At 36.7% G+C, this 7,500-nt stretch overlaps 1 protein-coding gene across 1 annotated transcript in view; it reads left to right on the top strand.

Annotated features, from left to right (window-relative positions):
- Positions 1-7,500, top strand: part of Fim (plastin-2 Fim) — a 99,674-nt gene that overhangs the window by 25,138 nt on the left and 67,036 nt on the right. The window lies entirely within an intron of this gene.

The raw sequence follows: 7,500 nt of genomic DNA, 5'->3' as shown, positions 1-7,500 counted from the left end.
ATATATATATATATATATATATATATATATATATATATATATATATATATATATATATATATATATATATATGCACACACATATTCAGCAGTTAAAGTATGAATGTGACAATGACGACTGTTTTTCTCTGGAATTACTTGCGAGAGAGAGAGAGAGAGAGAGAGAGAAACTGAAACTGCACTCGCACGCGGACTCGGAAATCGGAGAAAATCGACCTTCGAGAGAGAAAGCGACTTTCCTACTCTGTCTTCTCCTTTCTCTCCGTACCGTAGGAAAGGCCAAAGGGCAACGGCTGAGTGGTTTTGTCATATTATATGACAAATGAGGCCCCGAGTTGACTGCCTGCAGGTGGCAATTTGTTCGCAATCGTAACTTTCACGCTATATTGTTCGTTGAAGCAGAAGAATAAAGAGTGCATTGTAATGGAGAGAAGAAATTCCTTTGTACCGTTTTTTTTCTGCTACTGCAGCAGCTACTGTGTTTCAGTAGGAAAAATTTATCTTGTTACTGTAAGTTTTGCTTTTCAGTTTTTTCTTGTACTGTAAGTTTTGCTGTTTTTTCTGGTACAGCAGCTGGGCAAATTTTATCGTAAGTTATTGTAAGTTTTGCTTGTTTTTTTTCTGGTACTGCAGCTACTGTTTCAGTGGGCAAATTTTATCTTGTCACTGTAAGTTTTGCTTGTTTTTTTTCTGGTACTGCAGCTACTGTTTCAGTGGGCAAATTTTATCGTGTTATTGTAACTTTTGCTTGTTTTTTTTCTGGTACTGCAGCTACTGTGTTTCAGTAGGAAAAAATTCATCATGTTACTGTAATTTGCTTTTTTTTTCCTGTTTTTTTTTTTCTTCTCTGCTACTGCAGCTACTGTGTTTTAGTAGGAAAAATTCATCATGTTACTGTAACTTTTGCCTGTTTTTTTTTTTTTTTCTCTGCCTGTTTTTTCTCTGCTACTGCAGCTACTGTGTTTCAGTGGGCAAATTTTATCGTGTTATTGTAAATTTTGCCTGTTTTTTTCTCTGCTACTGCAACTACTGTGTTTCAGTGGAAAAAGATTCATGATGTTACTGCAACTTTTGCCTGTTTTTTTCTGCTACTGCAACTACTGTGTTTTAGTGGAAAAAGATTCATGATATTACTGTAACTTTTACCTGTTTTTTTTTTCTGCTACTGCAGCAGCTACTGTGTTTCAGTGGAAAAAATTCAACATGTCACTGTAACTTTTGCCCCTGCCACTACTCGTTTGTTATCATTATTATCGGCGATGACCTACGCTGACGTAATTCCGTATGGGGTTAGTGCCGTCAGTGCACCTTCCATGGTGCACTGTAGGCATCACTTAAGGGTCTTTGCAGCGTCTCCTCGGCCCCTAGCTGCAACCTCTTTCGTTCCTTTTACTGTACCTTTGTTCATATATTCTTTTTCTTCCATCTGACTTTCCACCACTCTAACAATTGTTTCACCCTGCAACTGCGAGGTTTTCCTCCTGTTACATCTTTCAAACCTCCTTACTGTCAATTTTCCTTTCAGCGCTGGGTCTTTGGCATAAATTCTATATTCTATCTACCTGTGCTAATGTGACGCCAGTGGAAAGCTAGTGAGTCGGTAATGGTATCTTCTATTAAATATATCGCCTTTTCATACTGCGCATAAATTTGACGTGTTTTCAGGCATCACAATGGAGGCAGCACAGCCCAAGCGTGGAGGTCTCTTCATGAATTATGTATTGCATTCATTTGTACGGCAGTCGCCCTCTGTACTTCCTGCTTCTGATTTAACAGGATATTTTGATATGAACTTATCCTTGAAAAAGATTCCATGGCATCCGTGCATCGTATTTATGGTATTTTTTAAAAAATCTGATGAATCATGAACAGGATGCTGGAGGCGGTTACTGGAAATTGAATATATTTGTTCTGGCTTCCTGGTTGATAAGGTATCGGAGGAGCAGTGTTAATTATGCTATTTATGTTTAGAAAGAAACAAAGTGAGAGGGAGATTATATGATTTTGTATTATTTTGAGTTGGAGGTAATGCTTCCTTTATTACTTGATACAGTCTCTCTCTCTCTCTCTCTCTCTCTCTCTCTCTCTCTCTCTCTCTCTCTATTCCTCGTTGGAGGAGTCGGTAGAGTTCTCGGCTAGCACTCTGCTAGGCCCGAGTTCGAGTCTCTGGCCGGCCAATGAAGAATTAGAGGAATTTATATCTGGTGATAGAAATTCATTTTTCGGTATAATGTGGTTCGGATTCCACAATAAGCTGTAGGTCCCGTTGCTAGGTAACCAATTGGTTGTTAGCCACGTCAAATAAGCCTAATCCTTCTGGCCAGCCCTAGGAGAGCTGTTAGTCAGCTCTGTGGTCTGGTTAAACTAAGGTATACTTAACCTCTCTCTCTCTCTCTCTCTCTCTCTCTCTCTCTCTCTCTCTCTCTCTCTCTCTCTCTCTCTCTCTCGTTTTATGAAAGGTATTTATGAAATTTGAGATGAGCATATTCAGTACGCTTATTCTCAGTAGTCTGGAGAAACACTGACAAATTTCTTGGTACAAGCTCGGTTTGAAGAAGGCAGAAGTTGCACAGTTCAGGTATGTTTTCTGATGACTTCTGTTGGTTATGAGAAGACATTTGACCGAGTCCACAGACCAATATTACGGAGAGTCACGTGTATTCCTGTTAATATATAAAGCAACGAAGTGGATGCAGTTTTGTTCATAGAGTCTTGTGAAGTGAATTTCCAGTAAATATTGGGGTGTTACTTGGGAGTGTTGAGTTAATATTGCTGTTTGCCCCTCTCAGGGATTTTACAATTATAATGACAACGGTGGATATGTATGGCAGAGAATGTTTGGACTGAAATAACGATAGAAATTTAGAATACACAGATGATGATGTTTTTTATAATAAAACACCACAGGATTGACTAAACTTGCTTAATAGAATACATTACATATGAGCTTTTCAGTCGACAAACATGCCAAGTGTCATTTTTAAAATATAATAAATTAAATTAAAAAATACTTTGACCCAGGATGGCGCTTGGCATGTTTCTCGACTGATAACCACCTATATACCTAGAGAGATGGAACTCGAAATAAAGACGGACGGGAGTAAGGAGAACAGAATATGCTCTAAGGGATGAAAGAACATTTGATAGAGTAAGGATTAATCAGGCTGGATCTTTCAGTTGTTTAAGGAGAATGTTATCCAACACAGGTTCGGTCTCTTGATTTGTAAGTTAGTGAAAGAAAAAAAAATGAAAGAACGACGAAAGGGAAGTGACAGGCAATTGGCAAGTTGACTTTTAATGTTTTGAAATGACGGATCTAAATTGCATGGGAAGGTAATATTAAAAGTTATGCAGTTCGTCGGTTTGAGAAGGAAGCCGTAAGATCATTATGAATGAGATGGCAGGATAAATTAAGAAATGACAGCGAAACGAAAATTATTGAAGTACATAAGTGGATATATATATATATATATATATATATATATATATATATATATATATATATATATATATATATATATATATATATATATATATATATATATATTTATATATATATGGTAGTACATACTCTGTGCTTATAAAAAGTAGTTGCTTTCTGCGTTTATGTGTCGCCAGTTGGATATACTACAGCAGTCAATATGTAAAATTGTCCGTCACAGCGTCACTTTCATTAAGCAAAGAGTAAGATGAGATATCCCTCTGTGTTGTATAACAGCGGAGGAAGAAGCATGACCTTTTAGAAATCAACAGACGTTTCACGTCTCAGGCTTTGGATGACGGGAAACGTTTTCCGTGTTTCCGAAAGACATGATACCCACTCACTCTCTCTCTCCCCCCGACCCCCCCTCCCACCCCTCCCCTGAGCTCCCGTCTTTATTGCCGGGTGCGTGTTTGTGTCGTGGAAAGGGAAAGTTGCAATTAAGGGAATTATTTGTTTTGCATTTTGTTTTTTATTTTCCCTTCGGTGTTTGGTGGTACATGCTTTTTTTTTATGGCTGGTTCCGTTGTTTTTGGAAGTATTTTAGTAATTGCAGAAATGTTCGTGAGTATCGTAGTATGTAAGGAAGTTCAGGTGGTGTGGTTTGGGACATACAGTACATTCACTCAGTATCTTTTTATGTATGTATTTGGTATAATATTCATATATATATATATATATATATATATATATATATATATATATATATATATATATATATATATATATATATATATATAATAATTATATTTGGTTCTACTCTACCAAATGGAGTTAGGTGTTCAAATCACCGTACACTGCGGCCAAGACATCGGCTGCATGTGAATATGCTAAGTACACTTGGTTGCTGTTGAGAAGAGAGAGAGACACACACACACTTAAACTCTCTCTCTCTCTCTCTCTCTCTCTCTCTCTCTCTCTCTCTCTCTCTCTCTCTCTCTCTCCTCCGCCTCTATGATGGTGCACTGCGGGCGCATGGCATCATTAGTTATTAGAAACATTTCGTTACGGGTCAGTGAACTTCTGGATGGGCGACGAGGTTTGTCTTGACATTCGCCCCTTCAGCTGACTTGCAGTCGAGAGGCTGAATTGCCCGCTTTTGTTTATTGCGTTTGTTTGTATGCTTTATTATATAATGATTGGCTTGTTCTTGTGGAATTCACTCTTTTTGTTTTATTTTTCGCAGAATTTAAAGTTTCACTTAGACATTTGAGGGGAAGGTTTTTATTTCTATTGTTTTATAACTTGACTAGAATATTTTTCAAAGTGTAACTGAGCTGCTAAAGGGATTTTATTCTGTATATGAATGTATGTATGTACTTTTTTTATACATTAAATTGTCTGTCGAATTCTTCCTCTCCATAGCATAAACTTGTGCCTTCAAAATCAGTGCCACTTACAAACTATCTCTTTTTATGTGGGATAAACATGTTTTTCTTTGATTAAAGTCGACCGCGTCTTATACACCGGTATTGCAAACTGGAACTAATATACTTTACATCTTTCTTTTTCCCCCTTCATGAAACCAGTTTTGGTCCCTGGGGTTGACCTGACTTGACATTCGTATCCCCCGGGAGAGCAAAAACGCCCCAAAGCATCTGTCCTGTTTTCAAGGTGTCAAAAAATTTCTCTCTCTCTCTCTCTCTCTCTCTCTCTCTCTCTCTCTCTCTCTCTCTCTCTCTCTCTCTGAAAACCCCGGCTGCACTTACAACAGTCGAGAAATGACCGGGTACATAATTTATTAATTAGGTCAGCAGAGGAACACTGGAATTTTAAAGAACTTAACTGTATTGTTCTTACCTCGCCCGGCTGTGTGTATGAGTCTCTCTCTCTCTCTCTCTCTCTCTCTCTCTCTCTCTCTCTCTCTCTCTCTCTCTCTCTCTCTCTCTCTCTCAAAACCTGGACTGCACTTACAACAGTCGACAAGTGACCGGGTACATAATTCACTAATCAGGTCAGCAGAGGAACACTGGATTGTTAAAGAACTTAACCAAATTGTTCCTTACCTCGCCCGGCTCTGTGTATGACTTCAGATGCTGAGCCAACTAGGCTATGCTACCATTGTATCACAACAGAGAAGGGCTGAGAGAGGTACAGTAAACACAGCCACCCATGTCTCTTTCCTTATACATTCTGTAACCCTCCTTATTTCCTTCACCAGACTTCTCGTTGAATATACATTGTGCACATCCGCCCTCCTCCATCATACCGTTTCTTCTCTTCCTTTTCTTCTCTCCGGAGCCCCTCTCACGTCTCCTTCCCTCCTCGGAACATGAGATAATATTGCCCCACCCTTTGGGCATTGTCTGGTTTGGAGTTCCTCTTTATAAGGGAATTTTGCTCTACGTTCCAACATGATGATGTTTCAGTTCATAGCCTTAATTCGAGACGTGCAGGCTCGTAAAGATGACAAATTTGACTACATTTTAATTCTCCGCCATACGTGGAGACTGGACTGGGAAGCACAAGGTAGAAATAAGCTTAGTTTTGTAACTTGTAAACAGATCAAGTTTGCTGCAAATTTGATCAGAGATGTAGGCTTCCCTTTCTTAATCATTTTTGAATTTTATTGGCATACTCACAGGGCCATAATCTTTGGCATTACTTAAGAGTTGTATCACCTGTTGAAATCTATTTTAAACTTTTATTGGAAAGACGAAAAAGCTAAAGTTTTATGCAGCGAATTTGCATTATAAAAGTTTTATTACGTAATAAGAGGTGATGACACTTCTCAGTCTACTACATTAAATAAATGAGTAATAAAATTTAATTTGCGAAACTCAAGAAGCAAATATAACTTTCGTTCTCCACAAACGAGGATGGTGGGCTCACCAGTCAGAAATCGGATCCATTATATGAACGACAGTGATTAATGTGACAGCTTTGTCATTGACCAGACTTTTTCCAAGTTAGTGACTCAATCGGTCCTACTCTTCATTTCGTTTATTTTTATTTCCAAGTAAACGCCTTATTGATGATCTATATTTACGGTATTATATATATATATATATATATATATATATATATATATATATATATATATATATATATATATATATATATATATATATATATATTTTTATATTATATATATATATATATATATATATATATATATATATATATATATATATATATATATATATATATATATATATATAGCTTTTGCACGTGTGTACATATGCATGTTTGTATACATTCTCAAATTAAGTTTAGTCATAGAGAGAGAGAGAGAGAGAATGACGATGATGATCCTTTGCACATGTTTACTTTGTAAACATGCGGAGTGTCTTTGTCCGCCTTGTTTATCCATGGCAGTCTAGTGTGGGATGGAAAGGATGTAAGAGAAGGTGCTTCGTATTTGTGCAATCGAAATATGATATTCCTTTTCCAATAAAAAAAAAAAGTTTTGATCTTTCGCTGTTTACTTGGTATTAAATTAGTGTTTCGTGTTTGTTGGGAACTCGTGCCTAGTTCCTGGTAGTTTAGGTGTTAATGATATATATATATATATATATATATATATATATATTCTTGGTTTTTGTATTTCATACATTAAGCTTGTTTTCTGGTGCATGAGAAATTGATCACATTAAGTCGTAGATGATTGCTCACAATTAATGCGGTATAGTATTTGCTGTTCATAGATGTGTAAACAGTCATAAAGGAGAAGGCGGGACATAACAAAGCTTAAATTAGAACAGCCTAAGAGAATTATTATTATATATATAATATTCAGAAGATGAACCCTATCCATATGGAACAAGCCCACAGGGGCCATTGACTTGAAATTCAAACTTCCAAAGAATATGATGTTCATTAGAAAGAAGTAAGAGGAGGTAAAGGGAAATAGAGAAAGAAGAGATCATTTATTAAAAAAAGAAAAAAAATAAATTACCAATTAATTAAAAGATAAACTGTAAGTAAATTATTAAAATGAAAGGAGAATTGCTCAAGCGTTATAACAGTACATTCTAAGAAATAACCTCGCCGCTTCTCCCACCACTTAAGTTGTTGTGT

Source organism: Macrobrachium rosenbergii, chromosome 21 (assembly GCF_040412425.1).
Source record: "Macrobrachium rosenbergii isolate ZJJX-2024 chromosome 21, ASM4041242v1, whole genome shotgun sequence".
Classification (NCBI taxonomy): domain Eukaryota; kingdom Metazoa; phylum Arthropoda; class Malacostraca; order Decapoda; family Palaemonidae; genus Macrobrachium; species Macrobrachium rosenbergii.
Note: the sequence above shows the minus strand (reverse complement) of the source record. Positions and strands in the feature narration are given on the sequence as shown.